The following is a 7,927-nucleotide window of genomic DNA, read 5'->3' as shown; positions in this document are numbered from 1 at the left end:
TGCATCAGGAATTACCTCTCCTTTGGGCCAAAGACAGAAAAGAATGCGGACTTGTTTCCAGGATTATTAAATTACATACAGCGTATTCTTCCCGAGTGTGTCCTGTCTTAGTGGGGTTTAGAGCTGCGTTCGGGCCAGCAGGGCTCCGGTTACCTCTAATGAGGATAATGATCAGAAGGCTTAACCATAATTCTTCATTGATTCTCTTGTGCCTGCAGAACCTGTGTTGGCCAACTCCAAGGCTGGGGAGACCAACAGAGGCTCCCCCGGCCTCTGCTCACGGACCACTCACCTCGGTCGGCCCCCTGGGCCCCGGCCTCCTGCCCGTCCTGCTTACGAGCAGTCCGGTGCTCTCAGGATAGGATTAAACACCAGCTTACACCCCTTTGTGGCGGGGGGGAGGAAAGTTAGAGCAAGAAATAAAAACCCAAACAAAGAAAAAAAAAAAAAAACCCCAACAAAACGGAGCTAATTCCATCCTGTCAGCGGTGGATATTAAAGACTATTCGCTGGCAAGGCCGGCAGTGTATCAGCCACAATGGTACTACTGTTAAGTTTTAATTCAATTTTCAGAGAGGTAAGTGAAGCCGCGAGTGCCGGCTGGGAAGGAGGTGCTGGAAGCTTTTCCCCCCTGCAGGCCGTCTGGAGTTTTCCCTGGGCCTTGCTGATGGGTTCCCTGCCTCAGTGAGGGGAGATGTCCAAACACCAGGGACCCTCCTGGAGCTGCTGTTGCTCGCACGTCCACGCTGGGCCCGGCCTCTCCTGCGCAGCCCGCAAGGGCCGCCAGGGCCGAGACAGAGGTGTGAGCATCTCCATTTCGGGGAAGAGGAAACCGAGGCTCAGGGAGGCCCTGTGAATCTGGTGAGGATGCTCAGCAAGTGGGTAACAGAGCTGGGGCTCGGGTAGCAGAGCCATGTCCTCCCAATGGCACTGACCATCCGGGTTCGGTGGCTCCTGTTCTGTCCGTGACAGTTGACACTGTTTCTCAGAAGTCGAAGGAAAGGCCAATTTGCACAACTTTTGCACAACCGTCCCACCTACACCTTTCAATCCCTAAAGGGCCTTTGGCCCATGCTCACCCTTTCCTGTCTCGTGGTGCTTACCACGCACATCCTCTCACCCAGCACTGGGCTCTGCGGTTCTCGCAGGTTCCCCAGGGCTAACTATGATTACCTCCTGCCCATTTTACAGGTAAGAAGTGATGAGGCCAGTGGTTGAGCCCAGGTCAGATCCAGCGCCTAAGTCTCCGTCAAGCTGCCTCCCTCGTTCCAACGGCAATAAGCTCCTTCTGGGGGTGGGGGTGGGGTGGGGGTGGGTGTCACCCATACTTCAATGATTAGGAAAGTCGGGAAAGAGGGAGGCAGAGACAAAGGCATGTTACAACTTGTCAAGCTCTGAAGAATGAACACAGCTCAAGAATCTTAGGCTGGCAAGGGTCGCCTGCGATTAATGGCATGTAGATCGCGGCCCCGTGGAGGCCTGCTGGAAGTGTCCACTAGCCCTGCCACCGGGATAGGGGTGTCAACAGTGGCCTGGGAAAAATGTTGTGTGACCTTGACTCTTGGGGATTCCCAGAGCCTTGAGGTATGAGGCGGGAACCACGAGAATCTCGGTCAGCCAGGCCTGGATGCAAGTCCTAGCTCATTTGTAAATTTGCTGGGTGACCCTGCATCTTTTTCTTACTCTTTTTTGGGTCCGGTTTCTTCTTTGGCTGCACGTGCTCGTGCACACAGAGGCACACGCATGCACACGCATTCACCACCCTCACGGCTGACGTAAAGCGTTGAGACCCCAGCTGGTAACTTTCACAATTTACTCTCTTGGCAAGGACATGGGCTTGTGAAAACGTGGCTCACGCATCTTGAGGTTTATGGTTTATGATGGACTTTCACGTTCGTGGTGGGAGCAACAGGTCTTTTCGTTCTTTCCGATGAGGAAGTTGAAGTGCAAAGAAGCAACTTCCCCATGGCCCCCTGGCTAGCGTGAGCTCTCCAGAGCACAAACCTGATGTTTCAAGGACCTGCCACTGACCTCAGGATAAGGATGAAATGTCGTGTGCATGTGCATGTGGTTGTGCATGCGTGTGCACGAGTGTATGTTCACGTGTGCAAACATAGGTGTCGCATGTGCACACAGTTATGTGCCTCCCTGCATAGCCATGCAGGTGCATACGTGCGTGATTGTGGGTGCCTGTGTGGGTGTGCATGCGTACATGTGTACAATCTGGTCGCCACCCCTCTCTCCCATCTCCACACTCACACCTACCACGCCAGCCTGACTGAGCTACGGCCAGGTTCCCAACCACTTAGCGTTCCTTGCTGCCTTCACGAGTGACATTCTAGTCAGATGCATTGACTCTAGAACCAGACTGCCTGAGCTCGAATTCTGCCCCTTTCCCTTCTGAGGCCTCAATTTACTCAACTGTGAAATGGGTTTAACAGTACCTGGTTTATGAGGTTTCGTTGTAGTATTTGTAAAGTGTATTTTTAAAGTATCTCGAACAGTGTAGGACATACTACAGGTCCTACCGGTGTGTTAAACAAAGAATGGGGTTGATGCCTCTTCTTTTTTAAAGATCTTATTTATTTTTTTTAAAGATTTTATTTATTTATTTGAGAGAGCACGAGAGAGGTTGAGAGAGAGAGAGAGCATGAGCGGGGCAGAGGAAGAGGGAGAAGCAGGCTCCCCGCTGAGCATAGAGCCTGATGCGGGGTTCAATCCCAGGACCTCAACAGCAGATGCTTAACCCACTGAGCCACCCGGGTGCCTCAGGCTGGTGCCTCTTCTGTTCTGCCCCCAGAGTGGAGCAAATCCCTCTGTCCTGGAAATGTCCATCCCCACAGACTGTGAGATCTACTGTCCCTCAATCCCAGCTCCCAGCTCCCAGCTCCCAGCTCCCAGCTCCCAGCTCCCAGCACCCAGCTCTGTGGGGTCTGGGGACAGCAGAGCATTCAGGAGGCTCCTCTAGGATCCAAGAGGTCCAGCTCCGAGGGTCGTCACATGAAGGCAGCATGCCCTGCAGAAATTGCTCTGGAAAGCAATAAAAATAATGGCCAGGCTAGTTAAGCACGTGAACAGAGCAACTTCAGGCCGAGGCTCTCCAATTAAATGATTCTTCGTCAACATGAAATTGTTTTTGATTTTTATTGTAAACTTCTCGGGGCCTCCTATCCAAAACCATGATTGTGCTTCTCAAGCAGCTGCACCTAGAGGAATAAGGATTTGGAGAAGCCGCCCACCCTGCTGGCCCATTGGTGCAGCCGCTCGCGTGGGGCTCCCAGCTGCCCTGCCTGTCCCCAAACTGGGCAATCTAACCAGCCACCTGACGGCTGAGAGCTCGGGCCCGGAGTGGCAGGTGGGAGGGCCTCACCTGCCCTGGCGGGGAAGAGACTGAGCTCCACTCAGCTACAAGGTGGGCCTTCTGGGTTCGGAGCTACCTGAAGCATGTCTGACTCTGCCGGGAAAGCATTGGGCGGCCTTCTAGGTGGGGCCCGGGAACCTAAGGATCTTTGTGAGGCCCAGTGGCAGCACTGTGCTGAAGGCAGCAAGTCACCTAGCTCTGAGAGCTGGTTGTTATAATTTCAGGAATTTTATGAGCAGGGCATTAAATAGAACCATCATTAATAATTAAATTGCATAAACTTACACTTAAATCATTCTTATTAAAAACAAAGGTAAGAGGGGCCTGGGTGGCTTAGTTAAACACCTGCTTTTAGCTCAGGTCATGATCTCAGGGTCCTGGGATCGAGTCCTACATCGGGCTCCCTGTTCAGTGGAGAGCCTGCTTCTCTCTCTCTCTCTCTCTGGCTACCGCTCTCCACTGCTCTCTCTCTTTCTGTGTCAAATACATAAATAAAATCTTTTAAAAAATAAAAAATAAAAACAAAGGCAAGAGTGAAACTATTCTGTACATCATGATGGTGGATCATGACATCCCGCATTTATCTGAAGCATCATACACAATAGCAAGAGTGAAGCCCAGTGTAAACTATGGACTTTGGGGGATGATGATGTGTTCGCGCGGGTTCACGGATGGTTACCAACGTACCTGCCACTCTGGTAGGTAGGAGGGAGGTTGAGGTGGGCGAGATGTGCGTGCTGGGGACGGGGACAGAGGGCTCTGTACTTGCTGCTTGACTTTGCTGTGAACCAAAAACTGCCCTAAGAAGAAAAAGTATCTTAATTAAAAAAGCGAAGGTCATAAGTACTCAAAGCTCATCATTCCTGATGATTTTACTAGATTTTTGCCGCCATCTGACCTCCTGAGGTTATTCGTGCACACTGGGTCTTCACGGTGCAGACACAGGTGATGCTGCAATAGTTCTCATCTCGGTCACGCTGTGCCCAGGTAACATTCCTGCCTTGATGGGCGTGTTTCCCGTGGAAATGAGCAACTGCCACACATAGGGCTGAATGTATATGACTGCGTGATTGCTTAGATTTCAGAAAATACGTGGAATAAACTTGAAGTGTGTTGGGTCTGTCTCTGTACATCATAAATATCCCCCCTGAATTGAGCCTCTATTCTCCCAGCATTTGAAAACCTGCTGCTCTCTCTGTATCCACCGCTTTACCTGAGTCGGCAAAGACGCTGCTCCTGTATTACGGAACTTGAGAAATCTTCTTCGTTCACTTTTATCTTAAGTGCTAACGTAAATGAAAACATCCACCAACATTGTGGGGGAAGGATCCTCATTCTTCAGTTGAGACCACTGGTTGGCTACGGGTAGGGGAGCTCTTCACCATGAAAGTGTTGAGAATCAACTGGCTGTATGGAATTTACAGAAAAAGAGTATTGTGTATCATATTGTTAACTGTGTGCTACACATCTTTCATATTAGTACATTTTTAAAAGATTTTATTTATTTATTCATGAGGGATAGAGAGAGGCAGAGACACAGGCAGAGGGAGAAGCAGGCTCCATGCAGGGAGCCCGATGGGGGACTCAGTCCCAGGACTCTGGGATCACGCCCTGGGCCGAAGGCAGATGCTCAACCACTGAGCCACCCAGGTGGCCCCGTAAAATTTATAATAAGCATTTACCTGCCAAGGTTGTCTTGGTCCCTTAAGATGTGAAGGGAGCCTAGCAGGTGCTTTAACACCCAAGAGGTAAGTAGACCAGCTGCTGTTTGTTGAGGGCCTCTTAGACCCTAGCGCCATGCCAGACATCCTCCCATGCAACCCTCACGATCTTAGTTGGGGTTCCCTTGGAAGCAGACCCCGAAACTAGAAGTGGAGTGCGTGTTGTTTCTCTGGGAGGTGATCCCAGGAGACAGCAGTAGGGACGGGAAGGCGGCCTATCGAAGTGGGTGGTAGCAAGCCAGATCCCATAGTGGCAACTGGAGCTGGATCCTGCTAGGGGCCTCTGGGAGCCAGGGAGAAACTTGCCCTCAGGACTCTCCCCACGAGGGGCGAGGGTGCTGGGGTGCGGGTGCATCAGCTCCTGAGTGCCGCTGACCGGGCCCTACTCTGGGAGACCATTCATCCATTATATTTGTCTCTCACATTGTACCACACCGTCTCCATTATTTTTCTGTGAGGACAGAGAGAACCTCATGTCTCTCTGAGAAGGGACGAGAAAAAAAGCACAAATTATCTTCAATGGAAAACGTAGAAGTCAAAGCGCAGGTGACACAGGCTTCTAGGACTTGGTCTCTCTCTCTCTCTCTCTCTCTGTCTCTCTGTCTTCAGGCTTTTTCCTCTATTTTTCCCACATTCTCAGAAGTTCTTCCTTTGTGGGGATGAGAGGGCTGCTCCAAATCCAGCTTGGCATTCTCCAAGCTCACATCCACTGAGAAAGAAAGGCCAAGGGCCCTGGCTGGCTCAGTCAGTAGAGCACTCGACTCTTGACTTCAGGGTGGTGAGTTGGAGGCCCACGTTGGACCTAGAGCTTGTCTAAAAAAGGAGGAGAAGAAGGAGAAGAAGCAGAGAAAAGCCCTTTCCAAGTATTAAGACAAAGAAGACTCACTGTCCTGCTTGGGACTGCATGGCCCGGCTCCAGGCACGTGCCCACGGCCTTCAGCCCCTTGCTGGGGCTCACACAGGGTGCTGCTCTGACCCACCAGACTTACATCGTGTACCTTTTCACGAGGGGCCACGTGCAGTAGGAAGGAGAGGACCCCACCTTCTGGGCACAAACTCTGACGGTGGATGGTTGACTTGTGTCCCTAAATGCTACAAATTCCATCATGTTGGTCCGCATCATAAGGGTGGGTGACGCGACCTGCTTTATGACAACATGTAACATGTGTCAGGTGTGTAATAAGTGAAGGGAGAAGTGTGTTGGGTCACCCCGAACTTACATCACATTATCTTGCTTGTTGGTTTATTTACCTTTGAATCGGTCTCCCTTTATTAGACTAGAAGGTTCGTGAGGATGGGGGGCAGGGCCCAGGGAATCTGTCCGTTTTCTTTCATTGCTACCAAGTCCAGCAGCTGAAGCGAAGTCTGGAATACAGTAGATGCTCAATAAATACCGGATGGACGTATTAACTAATAAAGGGTATGGGCGCACGTGGAAAGGAGTTTGGTTGGAAAGGGACGGGGACACCGTGCAGTTCTGTGCATCCACGCCCACGATTGTGTCACTGTACTATCTGGGCAACGAATAAGGAGAAACAGTGAACACCACAAATAAGACATGCACCTGAAAAAAGCCAGAACAGAGCGCATTGTGTCTGTGACCAGGAAGGTTTAGAAAGCTCTCCAAGTGGGCTGGAAGTTCTGGTGACCGAGCTTAAGCAGCAATGACCGTGGAGCTGCTCTCTCTGTATCCACCGCTTTAATCCTCCCCACAGCTCCACTGAGGCATGGGCTCTTATTATCCCCCCATTTGACAGATGAGGAAACAGAGGCACAGAGTTTAGATGCCATGCCCAGGGTCACACAGTGGAGCTGCTACCAGACTAGTGCTTCTCAAACTGTGATGTCTGGGCTGTGACTAGGACAGTCACACTTCTGAGCCTCAGAGAACTTACCGTCTACAGCAGAGCTTTCCAGACTTCGAATGCACACCCGGGATCTCGTTAAGGTACATGATGGGTGTTCTGATTCGGGAGGCCTGCGGTGAGGCCTGGGATCTTGCCTCTTACCAGCCCGTGATGCCGTCAGGAGCAGGTGGTGTGCTGCTTCCTGGCAAGAGGACCTCGTGGAGAGCCAGCCACAGATGGCCTGGGCCTGAAAGGGGCTGTGAAGCTGAGCAGAAAGGAGCAGGTCCAGGCAGGCCCTCCCTAAACAGGAGGCAACCCCCTGTATTACAAAATGTTGGTTCTTCATCGTCAACCCAAGTGCAGCTGGTTTCTGGCCCCACCTGACCACCTCCTCACACCTCCTCTGCACCCCCTATCCCTGGGACCCTAGTTCCAGAAGCTTCCTGTGATAGGCATCTTCTCCTTCTGACAAGTCTCCATGCCCCTAAGGCAGCCCTGTCTCCACGATGCTCTAGTCCTCAAGGCTGCTGCTGGATGCCAGATGCTGAGCCCAAGGAGGGGGCCCCTCAGCCCCACCTGGGTTCTGGCCCTCACCACAGCCTCCATGAGGAAGCAGACTTGGGGTATGGTAGGAAACCAGCTAAGGTCCCCTGCCCCAGCCTTATGGCATGGTTGGCAGATGTCTCGGTCTATACTCTTGTAAAATGGGAGGATGACCTTCCAGCCCTAAATTCTGGTGCCTGACTGGAAGACACATTGAGAAGTCTCAGACTTCAGGCACTCTCTTCCCCCAGCAGGACATGACAAGATTTCTCTGCTTTCCTGGAGCCCAGGAGTCCCCTCAATGCAGCTGGACAGCCAGTTTGGATCCTGGGTGTCAACTCTCATGTCTGATGGAGGAGGCATCTTGCTGGGAGACCCTAGGGCTGAGCTGTGGCTCTGGGTTGCTGTCAGAGAATGAGGTTTTCACCAAGGGCCTGGCTTGGCTCCCCGCTCCC

General features: G+C 51.8%; 1 long non-coding RNA gene across 1 annotated transcript; it reads right to left on the bottom strand.

Moving 5' to 3' along the window:
* Positions 1–2,623: 2,623 nt before the first annotated feature.
* On the bottom strand, positions 2,624–6,178 carry LOC112657412 (uncharacterized). The gene is made up of 4 exons (XR_003134987.3): positions 5,969–6,178; positions 4,575–4,768; positions 4,049–4,161; positions 2,624–3,030 (listed from the first exon to the last, which is right to left on the bottom strand). It is a non-coding gene; the product is annotated as an uncharacterized LOC112657412 (long non-coding RNA).
* Positions 6,179–7,927: the final 1,749 nt, after the last annotated feature.

Source organism: Canis lupus, chromosome 8, assembly GCF_003254725.2.
Source record: "Canis lupus dingo isolate Sandy chromosome 8, ASM325472v2, whole genome shotgun sequence".
In the NCBI taxonomy this organism is placed as follows: domain Eukaryota; kingdom Metazoa; phylum Chordata; class Mammalia; order Carnivora; family Canidae; genus Canis; species Canis lupus.
Note: the sequence above shows the minus strand (reverse complement) of the source record. Positions and strands in the feature narration are given on the sequence as shown.